Source organism: Siphateles boraxobius, unplaced genomic scaffold, assembly GCF_051911475.1.
Source record: "Siphateles boraxobius isolate OS27281-9 unplaced genomic scaffold, OSU_SipBor_1 51, whole genome shotgun sequence".
NCBI classification, from domain to species: domain Eukaryota; kingdom Metazoa; phylum Chordata; class Actinopteri; order Cypriniformes; family Leuciscidae; genus Siphateles; species Siphateles boraxobius.
In genome coordinates, this window is record NW_027509153.1 from 396,089 (window position 1) to 416,767 (window position 20,679).

Sequence of the window (20,679 nt, forward strand, 5' to 3'; positions counted from 1 at the left end):
CAACTTCCAAGACGAACGGTTTCGTGAAGTCAGCATATGCTAAGACGGGGGCGCTGATCAGACAGTTTTTTAGGGTCTGAAAACTCTGCTGGCACTCTGGGGTCCAGCCGTCTCCTAGTATATTGGTCCGGGACTTAGGCCTCTTGGATCCTGTCTCCACCTGAGCAACCAGTTTATGCAACGGGGTAGCCATCTTTGCAAAGCCCTCCACAAACCGACGATAATACGATGCGAACCCCAGAAAAGATCTTAGCTCCTTTGTAGTAGTCGGCTGTTTCCACTCGGCTACTGTTTTGACTTTATCCGGATCCGTAGCTACTCCCGAGGCAGAAACAACATGCCCCAGATATTTTACCTCTCTTTGAAAGAAGTGGCACTTAGATGGTTTCAACTTGAGGTGGTTACTGTGCAGACGGTTAAAAACGAGTTCCAAGCGTTTCAAATGTTCGTCAAAAGAGGTCGAAAAGATGATAATATCGTCTAGATAAAGAAGTAGTGATTGAAAACTTTGATCTCCGAAGATCCTCTCCATCAACCTCTGAAAGGTACTTGGTGAGTTACAAAGGCCAAACGGCATACGATTAAACTCGAAGAGTCCAAACGGTGTGCAAAATGCCGTCTTAGCCTTATCCACTTCAGCAACTGGCACTTGGTTGTACCCACTGGCAAGATCTAACGTTGAAAACCACTTTGCTCCAGTCAGTGCATCTAAGGACTCATCTATGCGGGGGAGTGGATAGGCGTCCTTCCTCGTCTTCGCATTCAAGAGCCGGTAGTCAACACAGAGTCTAAGGTCTCCCCCTTTCTTTTGCACGATAACTATAGGCGACGAGTAGGGACTAGAACTAGGTTTCACAATTCCGGTCTCCAACAGCTGCTGGATATGGGCTTTGACTTGATCGTACTGGGAAGGGGGCAGTCGACGGTATCTCTGCCTAATGGGGACCTCATCAGTGAGGTGGATCTGATGCTCTACCAAGTTGGTGCACCCTATATCACCATCCCCCTGACTGAAAACATTGCTGTGTTTCTGCAATAGCACCTTTACTTGATGTTCCTGATCTGCAGATAGGGTTGGCCAAGACGTGTTAGAAAAATCAATTGGGGGAGTGGCTTTCATCTCCGCTGACTGGACTACGGCAACCTGTTCTCCACTACACTCTTCCACAATGTTCACTGAACACCCTAAAGACATTACCTGAACAATATGGAGTGCACCCAAAATGGTGTGCGGTTGCAACCACACATCTTGCAAACTCACATTAGTGACCGGTATTTCTACCACCCCATTCTTCACTGCCAGTAGCGCCTTAGAGATCAAAATACCCACTGGCAACTGGGTTTCCTCTGTGGGTGGCTCCAATAGCACAGAGTGGAGAGAAAGGTTAGCAGCACTAGGACAAACTATAGGGATAAGTTTTAGAGACCCGGCACGAATGCGTGCTGCAGAACTCTGAACTCTGGCCTTGCCTAAACATCCTTTGTTGTGAAGGTTCTCAATGGACTGGCATGTGATGAAAGCCTGCCGCCATACCCTGCTGTCTTTTTCCATAGAGGAGACCTGTGCTGAGGTTGACGGTACGTCGGCGAACAATTCTTTATAAAAGCTCTGAATGATGTTCATACCTAATAAACCGGGAACTGCACGCTTCTGTTGTTGAGTAAAAGGATCAGTTGGATCACGCACTACTAAAATACCCATACTAGGGGAGGTTTTACCCAACACTGTCACATCCAGTTCAAGGTAACCTGAGTATGGGATTTCATACCCATTGGCTGCTCGTAATTGGAGCCAACTACAGGGTTTAAGGGACTCCTCACGTGATTGGAAATTTTCCCAAAAAAATTTTCCGTTATTGTGGAGACCATAGAGCCTGTGTCCAGCAAACATGCAACTACTTTTCCCCCCATCCAGACATGAACCACCGGACACTGGCCTATGAGATGGGGCATGCTATCAAAAACCGAGTGACAAGAGCCTAATTGAGCCCCCCTTGGTGTTTGGCTCTCCACACCAGAGGGCGCTAGTTTTCCTGCGGCTGCGGGGGAGCGGGTGTTTCCACTAGCTGATTTTGAGCTACAGCCCTCTGCCCCACCCCCCGGTTTGCTATATTAGTCGAATTGGGATCGATACGACAGTATTTGGCAATGTGACCTGCTCTGTTGCAGCGATTACAAATCGGCCTACCATCGGAATGAAACCGGTATGTTTTGGACTGGTCTCCTACACTCCTTGGGTTAGCCTGGGGGTGAGATGAATTTAATTGTGACAAAATGGCATCTAATTGGGCCTGCTGACGCCGTAGACATTCCTTTAGCTCTATCATTTCAGTGTTGGTCGCCGAGATTGCGTTAGAATCTGCACCCCGACTACCGCCAACCGATACGTGAGTATCAAAAGAAAAAGCTCTAGGTCTAGTCCTCGTTCCCTGTTTCCCCTCATCCCCCCATTTAATGGCTATGCTGCGGAGTGTAACAAAACTCATCTCAGAGTCCAATGCAAGCCGTCTTTTTAGCTCCCTTCTCAGCATGTCATCATTTACATTTTCCGCAAACTGGTCACGCAGCACTAAGTCATGATTTGGAATTCCCCCAGGTGTCTTTTTTATTACAACATCCATTAAAGATTTTAAAACATGAGAAAAATCCCGTAAGGACTCCCCCTCCTTCTGGTGTCGTTGAAAGAAGCACAATTGGGCGGCCACATAGGACTGAGAACAGCTGAAATTTTCAGTAAGAATCTTAAAAATCTTTTCAGCTGTATCTCTATCTGAAGTTTCATGAAACTCAACCTCTGCTTTTGCCCCCCCATCAAGATGATCATAAAGGAACAACACCTTTTCAGCATTAGACATAGGCCTGGCCTCGAGGCATCTACGAACCTCAGTGACCCATTGATCTAAGTTGACTAGGTCAACAGACAGTTTACCAGTAAATTTAGAACATTTACGCTCTCGTGGGACATAAACATACCGTGCAGGAATCGAAGTAGCCCCAGATGCACTACTAGATGTAGACTGTTCAGGATCAGTAGAGGCATATGTTATACGAGACTCACTGTTAGAAGTAGAAGCATCAGTATCCCTATTTCTGTCCTGTCTCTGTGCTTTCAATTGTTCATTTTCAGCCTGAAGCTGTCGAATTTGGTCCATTAGCTCGTGCAGTTCCATCATACCAGGTGGAGAAGACATTATCTCGGCCGATCTTCAATGAACACTTGCTGACGAGTCTCCAACCACGTTCTCCTTGAAGACGGTGAACTGCCGCTTTTCTCCCCCCACACCACAACCTTTTACCTCCAAGTATCACAATGATATGTTAATGTATCATGAAAAAAATTCTATGTAACCAGCCTTAGAATCCTATGCCGACTACGCCAGATGTAACATTATGAAACCAGACTCCACTAACATTACTTATTTCCTTTCCGCAGGTATCTTAAAGAATTCAAAAGAAGAAAAAGGCTGATGTACCAAAAATCTACTCTCAGTTTATTATCACAAATGGCATGGTTACAATTGTTAAATGTTGGCAAATATTACTATCCAGCGGCACACAAATGGCCCACAGCACTGCCCCGCTATCACACAGAAACGTAGTGCCACGAACACCTCAATCTCAGTTAGCACAGCACCACAAATAGAAACAACTCTGTACACAGCAAGCTCTGAACTGGATAGTGCATATGAAACCACACCAACTCTACACCAAAAGCTAGCTTTGGGCAAGTGCTGCACAGTATTATAGTACCGTTTACAATACCATTTGCCAGACAAAACAAACAGACCAACAACCATCCCTTCAAAAGAAAGAAAGAAAAGAACAAACAAAACAAATAAACAGCATGTACAATAAACCTTGGAGGTACCATATAATTCTTAAAATTACAAAAAGGGGGAGAAAGCGGCAATTACACCCCAGAGCACTCCGTTTCTGCAACAAATCGCAAGCATACCATAAGCACATAGCATAAAACCAACTGCACAAGTTTCTTTCCATCTGTATTGTCCTTCCCTGGGTTACAAAAGAGTGTTTCCCACTGTATAATATCCCACCCACAACATACCACACAGAATAAATACATAACATCTGTTTTTTCCCACAGCAGTAATTCACCACATTTAAGCAGAGAAGGCACAACAAATAGTACAGTCTTTCCAACATTAATGCATTAAATTACATAATTACATCAATCTACCTTGCGCTAAGGGTCCCCGCTCGGCTACTAGGTTTCCGTTTGTGACCAACGAGACTAAAAACGAGGAAGATAGCTCCATTAGAATGTGTCCTCGATTACCGAGCTTCCTAACTTGCACGCAACAGTCAATTAAAAACAAGGTGCTTACCGTTCCTGTTTACCACGACGGACAGGAATATGTTGCCAGTGCAAATGAAAAGCTCTCGTTGCTCCCGCTCACCGCTGGGAACAAAAGAGAGACGTTAGCGTGTGACTTAACTGCGTCAGTTCAAGGCATCGTGCTTGACAAATAAACTGTCGCCAATAATAGGCGCTTACCGTCCCCGCGTCTCGACTGAGAACAAAGGGCAATGAGCCCGACGGATAAATAAATTACTCTCGTCCCACTTTTAAATGCCGCACTTGACGCGCACTGACTAGGCCAACTAAACAAACAACTCATCAACACGGTGCGCTGCTTTTATCTACTTCCTAATTCCAAACACCCCCATAACACCTGCGTGGAAACTATGCAGGGAAGTTAGCCTGCAACAAACTCCCTCTATAGGAAGGGAGTAGATATCAATAGCCTACTTGATCTGGTCACACATATAAAAATACGAATTGTAAAATCTTACTTCAAGAGCAGGTGAAACAAGTTCAACAAACAATGTTGAAGACGTTTGCTTGCACTGAGCAATTAGGCACAACTTGCAAACAGCACCTGTGGTTGTCGGTTTAATTCCCACTGGGGCTACCTGTACATGTAGTAGACCTAGATATAAAGTAAAATTTAAGATTGTATACTGCATATATTACAGTCTGAATCATTAGCCTTTCACATTTTTTATTTATTTATGAGAAGCTTCAGAGAAATGTAATTTGTAACACTTTTTTTGGATTTTCAGCTTGGTGTAGGGGATAAAGCATGTTTTAGAGACATGTTCCTGAAGACCATTGTTCAAAGTAAGTTGGATATTTTTTTTAGATTTAAGTAGATGTGTATGTCCTATTGTCCTCATGCAATTCAAATTAAATGACAGATCTGTATTTTCTATATTAGCCATCCGGAAGGACCCGGCAACCCAGGATGCACTGATGAGGCTGTCCAGGTTAACGTTACGCGTTACCTGAAAGGAGCATCTGACCGTGAAGGCAGAAAAAGGCGCCGCACAGCTGAGAGGGACCCACAGCCGACCACTTAAAACTAGACTGACTACTGACACCCCAGAATCACTGACAACTGGAATCCTTTCTTTATCTTGCAGTCAGTAGAATCAAGACCCCTAAAGAAGTCAGAAGTGTCAGACTACACTCACTCACTGTGGAAATTACTTTCTTTTTTTCTTTTTCAAATAAAGCTTGTAAATCCTTGTGCCACAGGTCAGCATTGCCATTATAATGGCCTATTCTACTCCAGAGCTTTACTATAAATTACTACCACTTATCATATTGTTAAAAATGGCTTGTAAATGTAGTTATACTTTTATTTATTTGGTATCTTGCACATTATTTGGTATCAAATATCCTCTTTACTTGTCATAATGTTTACTGGTAATTTTTTACCCTAGAGCTGTCCTTTTTATATGAACACTTATTGTAAGTGTTGTAATTTGCTTGTAAGGCTGTTTAACCAAAATTGAATTGGAAACCTGCATGTTAGTATATTTATTTATTTATTTTTCTGTTATGTTTCAGTGATCTGAAATATCTTGTTTAAATGACAGTTACTGTACTTTGAAATGTGGAATAAAAATGCCAATTGTAAATTTGTCTGGTTTGAGCAATCATTATTCTTGCTAAACTGCATGCTATAAATAAAAAAAATATATATATAGCCAGAATAAGCGGCGGCAGAGCGCTCGAAAATAGCGTTTGCCTCCGGCGGGCCGCGGAAGGACGGCCTTCAATATAAAGGCGGCGGAACGGTGGTTGGCCCGCGGGCCGGCCGCTTAACGAAGGCGGTATGAAGGCGGCTGCCGCTTTTAAAAAGCGGCTGCCGCCGGCGGTGCGCCGTCCAACGTGTTTGCGATGTCGCCATTCTGACGCTTCTACTGCCGCCGGAGAACCGACGGTGGTCCGCCGACTCATTGCTATCTGGGTAGCTACCTGTTAAGAAATGTTTTAAATATATATGTTTAATTCCTATGATAGGGATGAATGCATGATCACAAGCTTGGATTCCAAATGGCCTGGCTCAGTGCATGACTCACGCATTTTCCGTGAGTCTATTTTGTGTCAGCGCTTTGAGGAAGGCAAGTTAAATTTGGTACAGTACACTTTACATTTTTTATTTTAATGGCAAAACTTACAAATTTTTCCCCTTTTCTGTTCTATGACAGGGCTTTTTGATGGCCTGTTGGTAGGAGATAGAGGTTATGCATGCCAGAGGTTTTTGCTAACGCCCTATCCTGACCCCCAGACAGGGCCACAAAACCGCTTCGATGTGGCCCTCAGTAAAACCAGGGTCAAGATCGAGATGACCTTTGGCATCCTAAAGGCACGTTTCAACTGTCTTAGGCGTTTAAGAGCAGTGTTGTGCAAGTTACTTCCAAACTGTAATACATTATATATTACTTGTTACTGTTATTTAAAAGTAATTCATTACACTACAATATTACTGTCTCAGAATTGTAATGCGTTACATTACTCCTGAATTACTTTTGAGTTACTTTCACCATAATAACTATACAGAAGTAGAACTTAACATTCTAAAATGACTAAGGCTATAACGATATGCGATATGAAACCGAAATCGCGACACTCAGATCCACGAACCTGCAGAATGGCGACACACCCCTTCCAACTCCCAGCGTTATCCATACCGTCCAGATCCAATGCTACCACATCTTTAAATAACTATTAGTATTATTTGAAGTTAACCTAACATTATAAAATATGTAGACCTACACCACAAAACTAGTTGAGGATAAATTATTTAAAATTTGGGAATTCCAGCGTTATGGACATGACATTTGCAGTCAAAACTTGAAATATAAATTCTCAGAAAATGCATTAATACCAAACTATTGAAACGTCTGTTTATCCATAGGCTCCTCCCTGAAAGGAGTCCAGACATTAGAAAAATATCAGTCTACACATGCGTTTTATATTTAATATTAGGGAAATAGACAGTCATGCGTGACAAAAAAAAATCTTTAACTTTTAGGAGGCAACAAATTTCTTTTGTTGTAATTATGTGAATTACACTGCGCAAATCGGATGAAGAAGGGTTGGTTCTCCACAGAACATAAAATATTCATTTTATTTTATTTTTCGTGTTCGCATTTATGAGGAAAAAACAATGCTACCTACATAGCCTACGTGACAGTTCTCCGTTATGGACGCGACCGCTCTGAAGCGGCACTAAAAGACTGCTTTAAAACTTTCACAGAGACCTTACACAGAAAGCCTTTCTTTAAAGTGAATTTCGTTTTGTATTAATTGTATCTTAATTTTAATCAATGTTTCATCAACCAATTACATGGATTTAATAAATAAGAAGTAGGCTAAATATAGCAGACAATTATAATCATGACACGGAGGTGTTGGCGCGTGAACTGGAGCGAGTCTCATAAATGAACCGAAACTCAGTGTATAAGGTAGCCTATTCACGGACCTGAAAAATATATCTATATTGAAATGTCTACTTGTAAACAGAACAATTCAAAACGAAAGAAAACAGACTGCTCTCTGATGAAATGAAATGTGCATTCTCTCTGGTGCATTCACTAGCCTACTGCGAAGATCGCGAGTCAGCATCGTCAACTTCATCTTGACTTTATTAATAAACAATTAAAATGTCTCCTTGCTATATTTGACATATTCATAATCATTGCTTTTGCCGGTTCTTTGTGACAGCTTTTAGGTGCCGCCGCCCTTACATGAACGCGTCACCACCGCATCAAAAACATGATTGCGTGATGAAAACATGAAAAATACCACATAAACATAGCCTAACTGTTTAGAAAGAAAACACAGAACGAATAGCCTAATGCTCATACGTCCATCTCGCGAATGTATAGTCTTCTTCATGCCATCTTCACCATTAGCCGCTTTTCCACTGGCCAGCGCGAGCACAGAGGCCGAAATCATTCCTCACGGCACTCCTGTAAAAAATAAATCGCTATAGGCCTACAAATATATCAGACGCTGCCATTTAGTCTTTATTTACAGACTTGGACACCACACGCGGCTATTGACTGTCCACGAACAGGTAATTTAGCCTACTTGCATTTTTCATTCGTTAATGTCTCGCGGTCTTGCTGTTTTTTTTTTGGTTTGTTTTACAATTAAAACTAAAAGTCTGTTGTAACGCAAGCATACTGAACATGTACCGAGTAAAATATTACTGAAAATTGATTAGTAATGCCTTACACTACTGCGTTACAGCAAAAAGTAATATGTTACTGTAATGCATTACTTTTGTAACGCGTTACTCCCAACACTGTTTAAGAGTGTCACCAGAGCGGGCATCACAGATAGTGGCTGCATGTGCCATTCTGCATAATATAGCCTCTATCAGAAAGGAGCGAGAACCACCACAAAACCAGCTTCTCCCTGATGAAATTGACGCCCATCACACTTGACCACACAGCTGGGGCAGCTGTCAGAGATGCGATCACAACACAATATTTTACTTAATAAAAGCACACTGACACTGCAGATAGGACTCAAACTGTTTTATTGGTCATGTGGCTAGGGAGGAAGAAAGAGAGCAAGAAAATTACATTAATAGACATTCATAGTGTTCATACTAAAGCGTTACTTGTTTAAAAAAAAGTTCACAAACGGAGATCTGTTTTTTCCAGCTGTTTGATCTCCAATTTATTTTTTTTAATTTGGAGCCTCCTCAGCTCACAGTCTAGCTCCTTTAGCTCACAGTCTAGTTCTAGGCTCCTTTTATAAAGGGCCCTGACTGAGTCTGTTTCCACCTGAAACAATTCCACCACAAACATGATCATTACAAGTTTCTGGAGGTTGATCAAATCACAAAAAGTGGCATGACTATCTACAAACATAGGACTGACTGTAATTTATGTCAAGGGTTTAAAGCATTACCTTGTTCACATTCCTTCTGTAGCCCATTGAGGTAGAGGCTTCAGTTTCTGGGGCAGGTTGTGAAAAATCCTACAATAAAAGAGATGTGTAAGGGCCAGTCACTTAATTATGACATTCAAATTTGTGCCGTAATAAAAAGCCCAGTGCATTCACCTCAGCAACTGTCTCAGAACACACAGACAGAGTGTCTTCATCATTTGGTTCACCCTAATAAATAAAAGGCAAATATAAAGCATAACTGTTATAAAGCAGGCTATGTTCATGGTGTTCTGTCTGCTGCATATACCGACCTCTGTGTGGGAGACTGTGTGCATGTGTGCTGGCTTCAACAGGGACACTGTATTTCCCTCTACTGCAGAACAGAGTCAGCCAAATTTAACCCTTTTTAAAACATTAGTAATGCATTGCACACACATACCCAGTGTCACTTGCTTCGAGGAGCCAGCACCAGGGTCAGACTGTACAGCACTTGCAATGCCATCCATAATCGGCCGTCCCTTATTATTACTCAGCGCCAACTCCTCGGCCACAGTGTAATTTTGAGGAGGTGGCCCTCCCCCAGTTTTCCTGATTTCACATTTTTTTCTGTTTGCTGCAAACAAGTTTTTATGAATAAATGTTCACAAAAATAATAAAAGGTTGTGGTAAATACTCACCACTTTGAATTATATTTTTATATTTTGTCTTGATCTGCTGCCAAGAACGTTTGGAGTTGGGGTTGCATCTAAAAATATATGAATATCAATCTTTCTTAGGAATAGCCTATACATTCACATTTTACATACATCTACACACACGTATGTACAGTATGCATGCATGCATGTATATCAACACGAATACACACATGTTTATTTTAGCATTTAATACATTTTTAATATGATTACATCACTTTACATTAATTGTTTAACTTACGCATTAACGCAATCAGCAATCTTCCTCCAAGAATATTCTCTTGCTTTGGCAGCAGATACAGTGTTACTGCGTGCTTGAAAAACACTTTTATATTCTTCATATTTTTGAATAATTATCTCTTGCTCCTGCGCGGAAAAATATAAAGCTCTCGCTCTATCCATTTCGAACGCGATTGGTTGTTCAGTGCCGACGTCACTCTTTTATGTGCACTCGCTCGTGGATTAATCATAAGTTAAGATCAAAGCCTGAGTTGACAGAGAAAGTTGATTCGCTGCGTCATGGTACCAATAAAGCCTGATTGCATCGGTTCGGTTTTGTCAACTCAAAACTAATCCTGTAATCCCGAGTTTGTTCAGCTACCTTCATGGTACAGGCCCCAGTTCATGCTAGAATTAACCAAACATTAAAGTAACACTGACCTGCAGTCTGACTGGTGGCGTGGGTTCGAATCCCACTTCTGACAAACCTAACCATTCGCTGTGGGCCCAAGCTTGAGTCTTTAACCCTCTGGCAAGTTTATCAAGAAATGCAGTAATGTTGACAAAGCACTGCAATTCAGTTCATGCTAGAATTAACCAAACATTAAAGTAACACTGACCTGCAGTACATGGCCTTTAAAGTAACACTTTAGTGCAATGTATGGGATTCTATGGCACTTGGAATTTCAAGTCATGACATTTCAGAAAAAATGGACATGTTGATTGAATCGGATTCAACTGAATTTCACGAAATAACATGTTGTGATGTTTACCGGAAGAAGATGCAGTAGAATTTCATGGCAAGGATTCTTGGAAATTTCTTGGAATGAAATGTCATGGGTTTGGGGGCATGGGGTGGAGTGTCATGACACAAGATTCAAGGAATGTCATGTAAAACATTACATTAGCATTAACAAGACATGCCATTAGAATAAAAGAATGATATAAGCCTTAACAAAACATTGTAACAACACTGACACATATGACATGAATATGAGAGTAATACTATTACTGCATTTGTTCAACATTAGTCTTAAAAAAACACTGGATTTCAATTACAGTGCATATGAAGAAATGGACAAAGGCATAAAAGGGAATACAGAAAGCAGCTCCTTTATTTACACGGTCCCGTGTATCAAAAAGCACCATTCTGCCCCATGTGAGGCTCAAACTCACGACCTTCAGATTATGAGACTGACGCGCTGCCTAACTGCGCCAATGAGGCATGTGCTCTGACTCGGGTGAGCGGTGAAGCCCTAGATTCTAGATCATCTGCCATTCCGTGTAGGTGCAAAAATGCTGCTCACCACTGGCCGTCAAGTCAGGATGGCCGAGCGGTCTAAGGCGCTGCGTTCAGGTCGCAGTCTCCCCTGGAGGCGTGGGTTCGAATCCCACTTCTGACAAACCTAACCTTTGGCTGCGGGCCCAAGCTAGAGTCTTTAACCCTCTGGCAAGTTTATCAAAAAATGCATTAATGTTGACAAAGCACTGCAAATCAGTTCATGCTAGAATAAACCAAACATTAAAGTAACACTGACCTGCAGTGCATGACCTTTAAAGTAACACTTTAGTGCAATGTATGGGATTCTATGGCACTTGGAATTTCAAGTCATGACATTTCAGAAAAAATGGACATGTTGATTGAATCGGATTCAAATGAATTTCACGAAATAACATGTTGTGATGTTTACCGGAAGAAGATGCAGTAGAATTTCATGGCAACGATTCTTGGAAATTTCTTGGAATGAAATGTCATGGGTTTGGGGGCATGGGGTGGAGTGTCATGACACAAGATTCAAGGAATGTCATGTAAAACATTACATTAGCATTAACAAGACATGCCATTAGAATGAAAGAATGATATAAGCCTTAACAAAACATTGTAACAACACTGACACATATGACATGAATATGAGAGTAATACTATTACTGCATTTGTTCAACATTAGTCTTAAAAAAACACTGGATTTCAGTTACAGTGCATATGAAGAAATGGACAAAGGCATAAAAGGGAATAAAGAAAGCACCATTCTGCCCCGTGTGAGGCTCGAACTCACGACCTTCAAATTATGAGACTGACGCACTGCCTAACTGCGCCAACGAGGTATGTGCTCTGACTCAGGTGAGCGGTGAAGCCCTAGATTCTAGATCACCTGCCATTCCGTGTAGGTGTAAAAATGCTGCTCACCACTGGCCGTCGTGTCAGGATGGCCGAGTGGTCTAAGGCGCTGCGTTCAGGTCGCAGTCTCCCCTGGAGGCGTGGGTTCGAATCCCACTTCTGACAAACCTAACCTTTGGCTGCGGGCCCAAGCTAGAGTCTTTAACCCTCTGGCAAGTTTATCAAGAAATGCAGTAATGTTGACAAAGCACTGCAATTCAGTTCATGCTAGAATTAACCAAACATTAAAGTAACACTGACCTGCAGTACATGACCTTTATAGTAACACTTTAGTGCAATGTATGGGATTCTATGGCACTTGGAATTTCAAGTCATGACATTTCAGAAAAAATGGACATGTTGATTGAATCGGATTCAACTGAATTTCACGAAATAACATGTTGTGATGTTTACCGGAAGAAGATGCAGTAGAATTTCATGGCAAGGATTCTTGGAAATTTCTTGGAATGAAATGTCATGGGTTTGGGGGCATGGGGTGGAGTGTCATGACACAAGATTCAAGGAATGTCATGTAAAACATTACATTAGCATTAACAAGACATGCCATTAGAATGAAAGAATGATATAAGCCTTAACAAAACATTGTAACAACACTGACACATATGACATGAATATGAGAGTAATACTATTACTGCATTTGTTCAACATTAGTCTTAAAAAAACACTGGATTTAAATTACAGTGCATATGAAGAAATGGACAAAGGCATAAAAGGGAATACAGAAAGCAGCTCCTTTATTTACACGGTCCCGTGTATCAAAAAGCACCATTCTGCCCCGTGTGAGGCTCGAACTCACGACCTTCAGATTATGAGACTGACGCGCTGCCTAACTGCGCCAACGAGGCATGTGCTGTGACACGGGTGAGCGGTGAAGCCCTAGATTCTAGATCATCTGCCATTCCGTGTAGGTGCAAAAATGCTGCTCACCACTGGCCGTCATGTCAGGATTGCCGAGCGGTCTAAGGAGACTGACGTCTCTTATGAGACTGACGTGCTGCCTAACTGCGCCAACGAGGCATGTGCTGTGACTGGCGTGAGGGGTGAAACCCTAGCTTCTAGATCAACTGTTTCTGTAGTGTAATGGTCATCACGTTCGACTAACACGCGAAAGGTCCTCGGTTCGAAACTGAGCAGAAACAGCGGTTGGATTCTGACAGAAAATTTAAACTGTTTGCCATGCTAGGTGGGTGCAGCACTCATTTCCTTTATATGCTTTTTAACAAGCGTGCACCTAAAGATTTATGTCTGCAACCTGAAGACGTGTTTCCGTAGTGTAGTGGTTAGGTTATGCTGTTGACTTGCCGCGCTCTCATCGTTATTGTAAACTTGTGTCAAAGGCGCAGTTGTTTGTAGCAAATAGCAAGCTCGCGGCACTGTAGGTAACAGCCAGCGAGTGTACTGACACCTAGCGTTTAGAAAATATACACGCACCATATTCTCTCTGAAGCAAGATTCTTCCGAAATAAATAGGAGCGTTTCGTTTTCAGTCTTTTCTCTAGGGGTTAGAACCTGAGAGCTCATGCTTTCAAAGAAGGTCCCAGTTTCAATTCACTCGAACATCCAGAGCACATCAAGGGCACGCGCCGTGCACAAAATGAGTAGGCTGAAGGACGGGGTGAGGAGAGGTGGTGACATGGAGCTCAATTTCAATGGCACCCAGAAAAACATGCCGTGACCAGGATTTGAACCGGGGTTGCTGCGGCCACAACGCAGAGTACTAACCACTATACGATCACGGCGAGCTACCGGTCTACCCGACATGTCCCTGACTACAAAGGGGCGTTGTCATCTTTAGCTTGCAGACAAAACTGTTTCTTACCAACATAACTCTTTTCAAGGGTAATCCTGTAACAGTGACTTTTTTTCCTTTTATAAAGTTTAAGCTAGGCCTCCAGAAGGTTACAAACTAAAGCAGGCGCATGCTGTCAATGCTGGAAAGCATCTTCACATGCTTTTATCGTTACTGTAAACTTGCGTCAAAAGCCATGTTGTTTGGAACAAATAGCAAGCCCACGGCACTCTAGGTAACAGCCAGCGAGTGTACTGACACCTAGCGTTTAGAAAATATACAGCGTATAATTAATGTTTTATTATTGTTTTGAAGTTATTTTAGTTATTTGAAAATTACTTATGTTGCCTTTGAAATTAAGGCACAAGAGATGTAATTCTAGTATATAGTGTGAATATATACATTTATTGTGTGAAACTCTAGGAACTCGCTTTAAGAATAAAATTAAAAGGCAGACACGTGAGTGAACTTTAGCAACTGTGGCCCATCCCAAATCGACAGGAATTTTGACAATTACCGCATGATAGTTACCAAATTTGTAAATGATTCAGCAGCAGTAGAAAAAATAACTATGTTTGCTTTCTCACTATTCTACTCTTTCTTGCTTTTTACAGAGGTTAAAAGTAATAAAGGAGAGATTTCCCCTTTAGACTCTCGGTTTGGAGATAGAATTTCACAGAATCTATCTTTGAGACCGACTGCACCTCATCCTACACATAGTTCCACACTACCCCTGCCTGGAAAAGAGCCCACATTCTTTACAAGTAAGTTAATGGTCTTTATACATATACTATTTCAAATGAAGTGACCGAAAAATGTGTTTGGACATTTGTTTGAATGTTCTTGCCTTTTATTACAAAATATCAACTGAAGTGGCATTTAATTTTGGGTTCATGTGCACAATACATGTTGTTACTCTGCTAGGACACCCATGTGGACTTGAAGATGAAGATGAGCTGATTTAATTCATTATTTAGATGTTAGAAGATCTTTAAAGAAGGAGCTGCATTATGACTGGATGATTATAAATGAGTAAATGAATGAAGTAATACTTAAGTCATGCTGTCAGAACTATACTGACTGAATATGAATTTAACAGAATAAATTAGTGACGGAATAATGTTATTTGACTTGTTAGGTGAGCATTGTTCATGAAATACATTTACCAAAGGGTATGCAAATTGCAGACACATTTTCCCTCAGGTGACCGCATATACATTATTATTCAAATATTTGTATCATTTAAATTGCATGTATATTGTCATGTAATCGTATTGTTATCGTGTTGAATGGATTGTGACGATAAGAAACAGTACACCTAACAAGTCAAAGAACATTATTCCGTCACTAATTTATTCTGTTGAATATATGCTTAAAATATATGTTAACAGTGCAGTAAGATGTAATGTGCAGTAGTATGGAGGACCAAACCTGCAATTAAAAATGAATCAATAAATGAATTAATAAATAGATAGATAAATAAATGTGATAATAGGAAAATAAATAAAGGAATAAAAGACTTGATAAAATAAACATGATTCATTTTAATCAAATGTATTTTTGTATATTTTTCCCCTAATTTATAATTTTTTGCTTTTATATTTTAATGTATTTGTATTATTTTTAATTGTATTTATTTATTATTTTATTTATTTGTTTGTTCCATTTATTCTTATATTTATTTATGCATTCATTTATTTGTTTATTTATTTATTCCAATATGTATTTATTTCCAGATTTATTTATTTTAATCTTTATTTATTTTTAATTTTCTTTCTTTAGTTTTATATCTATTCTTACATTTTTTTGATGTGCATGATAATTAGGTTGGTTGGTCTTGCTGACCAAATATAAATATTAATTAACAAATAAATAAAAGCAGAAAATAAATTAAGGGAAATAATACAAAAATTAGTTTGATAAAGAATAAATCATATTTATTTTATCAAGTCGTTTATTCCTTTATTTATTTTCCTATTATCAAATTTATCTTTTTATTTGTTTACATGTTTATTTATTAATTTTTAATTTCTGCGGGTTTGGTCCTCCTATAATGTAATTAATATCAGACACACACATATATTACATTTAAATTAGAAACAAATATATATATATATGTGTACAATTTAATGGTATAATTTAACATTTTTAATTAGTTAACTTGTTAACTTTTTATATATACATATATACATTTTTAAAGCAATTTAAATAATGAATATTAAATAATGCAAATTTAATAAACAGTACGTGCTCTAAGGCTGCATTTATTCAGTTAAGAAACAGTAATATTATGGAATATTATAGCATTGTAAAATAACTCTTTTATGTATATCACTGATGCTTTAGTATTAACTGTCTTATTTCATTTTGTTACTGTAAGTATTTAAATGCTTATGCTGAGACACCAATGAATACATTCTGATTTCAGAACAGCATCATGAAGAAAACAGTGTTCTTCCCAGGGAAAGTCAAAGTGTCTTTCAGGAAAGGCCCGTCGGGCCATTTACGCCGGGACCCATCAGAAGAGGCAAAAAGAATTAAAGACAACCCTTCACTGCAGGACAAGTCAACACCTCAAAGAGAAGATCTGGTCAAGTTGAACGCCCGTTCTGTTGTGTTACATAGAGGAGGGGATGTCTCTGACAAGCAAGAGGTGTTGGGAGAATGCATTCTTCAGTTCGGCAAGTACAAGGGCAAGTCTTTCAAGTTGTTATTAGAGAATGATGTCAGCTATGCTTTGTACCTGTCCGATAAGGTTGAGGAAGAAGAACAGGCTGGGCAGTTCAACCCAGAGGGTCCATGCAAGGATAGCCTCATTTCCTTTCTTGAGTATTCAAGAAGCTTCAAGGAAATTGAAGATCTTAAACAGTATCTGTCTCAAAGGCCAGATCCAGTGCCAGTTTTGACAGAGGATGACAATACTGTTGGATTTGGATCCAGAGCACAAGACACTTGGAGGAAGATTTGGGATACCAGGGCAGACGGAAATGCTTTCTTTATAATGAGGCAGAAGTGTGTGCCAGGCAGCAAAATGTACAATTTGCAGCAGTATCTTTTAAAACAGCAGCAAAAACAGATGACCAAAAACACTCCTCCGATGCCCTCACCATCAGTTTCCGCTGCAAGATGAAGGGGGTGGATTGGAATCCACTGCTGCTTCAATGTATATGTAATGATTGATTATAATTAAGGTATTAATCAATATTTTTCCTTCTAAATATCAAATGAATTGAATGACTTCTCTGGAGATTTTACTTTATTTATATAAGTTACCAGTGTGATTACTGAAATGTTCTTTTCATGTATTCTTTAATGTCTGTATTTGATATCTGAATGCAGTGCTTGCTTATTTAACACAGCTTCCAGAAATGAAATAGGGACTTGTTTTGTGTTTGAGAAAGGTCTTCAATGTGTTTAAACATATAGGGGTCATTGAAGCCAATCGTTTAAGGGGCCATTTCTTTGTTAAAGCCTTTCTTTCCAGTTAGACTAAAGTTTAGCTATCCTTGAGAGAAAGAAGGTTACCCTTAATAACAAACTATCATTTAGATGGAAGTGAATCAATCAAAACTAACTTTAGCTGGAAAAAACATTTTTCAAAGGCCACTATAAAACCAAACCAATCTCTGTTACCTTAAATTATATCTTTATCTCTGTAAATCTGCTTTGAAACAATCTACATTGTTAAAAGCGCTATATAAATGAGGATGACTTGACTTGACTTGACTTGTATTGTGTTTGAGAAAGGTCTTCAATGTGTTAAAACATATAGGGGTCATTGAAGCCAATCGTTTAAGGGGCCATTTCTTTGTTAAAGCCTTTCTTTCCAGTTAGACTAAAGTTTAGCTATCCTTGAGAGAAAGAACGCATTATCTTGATGTTTTGAGAGGACTCTCCTGTTTATAGTGAGAGCCTGGCCAAATCCAACCTTGGAAAAGCTGTGTGTCGGTGTGTGTGTTAGTCTTCTTGGTTACAGGTTAAGGAACCACTGGCATTATTGGAGATTGACTGAGTTGTTGTTCTGGACATGCTGGCGCCCAGCAACCCAAATCTGCGACCTGGAAGGTCATGACGTGCCTAACTTCAGCTGCATAATCGATGGAGATATGCTTCAGTCTATCTGTATATGTGTGGAAAATTACTGTGTTTATCTATTTCATAGCCAATGAGAATCATTCATCCTGTAAGCAATGACGTAGCTTAGACCTTGGAAATCGTATAACTGCTCTGATCTTTGTAACTGTAAGCGGGGCGGCCTACGAACTCCTGTGCGAGTATTGAAGCTGACTTCTGCTGATGAAACTGCAAACTATCTTCAGTAAATATTTTCTTTAATTTTTTATAATTCTGACTCTGGGTCTTCATTCTTCATATCTGGTTCTGGGTCTTTAACTGTATACCCCTTACAGTTTGGTGGAGGATGCGGCAGGCAATCATTCCGTGGTGACATCTCTGGCAAATCAACACACAAGGTAGTAAGCTTTTATTAATTGTTAGGGCTGTCTGACTGGAAGAGATTTTGAAGGAGAGCGGGAGAGCCTTCACTCCGATGAGGCGAGTGAAGGAGTAAGTAGCCTTCACTCCGATGAGGCGAGTGAAGGAGTAAGTTGTAGGCCTACTGCTGAGAGGATAAGAAGTCGCTGAGAGCGTCGTTAAGGGTAACGGCAGCAGACAGCGCAAGCGAAGCGTGCTCTGTGTGGGCCCCGCTGGGCATTAATGGTGTAGCACCACCCCAGCAGAGTACGTCCCTGGACGGGAGGTCCAGTGGCACCGTAAACCTGCTCAATCTCTTCCATCTCAGATAGGGGATCCCCGAATTTAGTGAATCAGGCAGTTAGGGATACTAACAAAAATAGGGTTGTTTGCCAGGGATGCATCAGGAACGATCCCGAGAGAGAAAAAAAAAAGTTGTGACCCAAATTGGCATGGACCAGTATATGTAACTGTGATTTTGGAGTATACTCTGCAGTTTCATCACGGAGAAGCCAAGCTGTGTTGTTCAAAGATCGCCGCCTCCATTTCTGCAATGACTTCAGGTGAGTTTGAACTGTTATTAAGATATGGCAGACAAACTGAGTAACTTGATCAGTAACCTGAACAGTCCTGAAACTAATAGTGAGACAGAAAAGAGCGAACGCTGTAAGCAGCTGTGCTCTGAAGCCCTCACTTCAGAGAAATTTGCAGAAATTATTAAGTAAATGGTTGTCTTGATAAGTTTTGCTTCTGTTTGGAAATTTAAACAACAACTTGACTGGCTACAAACAAACAAAGAAACTGAAAAATTAAAATGTTGAGCCTTGTATTGCTTACGATGATTACAAAAAGCAAGTATATTAAATTATGGGTCGAAGATCATTTCCTTGGACAAGTGTGACTAAAGTTAAACAGACACTTTGTGAAAACAACTTAGAATATTTTGCAGCTTATGACAATTAATGTTCTGCCAATAATAATGATGAAGATTATGATTGGGCTATTATGATTAAATCAGCCACTGCTGGACTGTAAAAGAATACAGAGAACTGCTTATCAGCTCGGTTTGGATTCCTGAATGGGACACACTGCTTCAAGGGTGTGCAGTAAGTTGGAGCCGAGAGTGTTTTAATGGTGGTCATCAGGACCATTTAATACGTAACTGTAAATGCCCACCGAGAAGGTGTTTAAAATGTGATAAAATGACAACACATTTTTGGTAATAATATTGGTTTGAAAGTAGATCAGTGTTTAAATGACGACAGTGACATTTTTCGTCTGAGAAATAAGAGATAAAAAGGTCAAAAGATTGAAGTCTTAAAGTGAATCCTTTTGAAGAAAATATCTATAATAGTAATTTCTATAATAGTAATTTTTATAAGTGAATTGATGAATACAGGTTGATGTAAAATTAATGACTCCAACAGATGTGAGTTGCAAAATATATCAAAGTAACTAAAAGGATGATTGTGTTGTAATTAAACATTTTAAAAAGGTTTTAGATGATATAGAGAGACTAATCTCACAGATGATTTACAATAACTGCAAAAGTATCACAAGCAGAGAGTGCTTGCCTCGTCAAACTTATAGTGTGAATCCTAATTGGAGATTGATAAACTCCAAGAGAAAACTAAAGTCAAATATTAAACTATGGTTGAGAACTTGACAATTAAAATTGAGATTGAGAAATGTGAAACGTTATTGAGAACTAGAATAATTATTTTTATGTAAGAACAAATAAGCAGAAGTAGTAGGCTACTGAATTAACAGTTGCTAAATGTAAAATGTGTAGAAAGGCATCTGATTAAACAAACAGCTTGAAAAGTTGACCATGAAAGAGCTAGAAGCTGATGTTTTGCTTTCAAAAGATAAGTCTGCTATTGGCTGTAATGAAACAGTTCGCTTATCTAAATCTGATGTGTGCTGTGGCTGAAACAGCCAGTGCGACAGAGACTCAATCTGAATGGAAATTTGTAATGTCTAGATTCCCTGACGTGGGCAAAAGACAACTGTAAAACTATGTTTATTTGAAAACACATGTAATTTCTGGCAAAGATGCCTTAAGCTGGGATAGAGTTAAAAGATGGTAGATAAAAGTTTGATGTTAGAA

General features: G+C 39.8%; 1 protein-coding gene and 4 non-coding genes across 5 annotated transcripts in view; 3 read left to right on the forward strand and 2 right to left on the reverse strand.

Annotated features, from left to right (window-relative positions):
- Window positions 1-20,679, forward strand: part of LOC143712784 (FGGY carbohydrate kinase domain-containing protein-like) — a 328,185-nt gene that overhangs the window by 148,623 nt on the left and 158,883 nt on the right. The window lies entirely within an intron of this gene.
- trnam-cau (transfer RNA methionine (anticodon CAU)) lies at window positions 11,280-11,353 on the reverse strand. The gene has a single exon. It is a non-coding gene; the product is annotated as a tRNA-Met (tRNA).
- Window positions 11,449-11,531, forward strand: trnal-cag (transfer RNA leucine (anticodon CAG)). Its single transcript has one exon. It is a non-coding gene; the product is annotated as a tRNA-Leu (tRNA).
- trnal-cag (transfer RNA leucine (anticodon CAG)) lies at window positions 12,330-12,412 on the forward strand. The gene has a single exon. It is a non-coding gene; the product is annotated as a tRNA-Leu (tRNA).
- Window positions 13,079-13,152, reverse strand: trnam-cau (transfer RNA methionine (anticodon CAU)). Its single transcript has one exon. It is a non-coding gene; the product is annotated as a tRNA-Met (tRNA).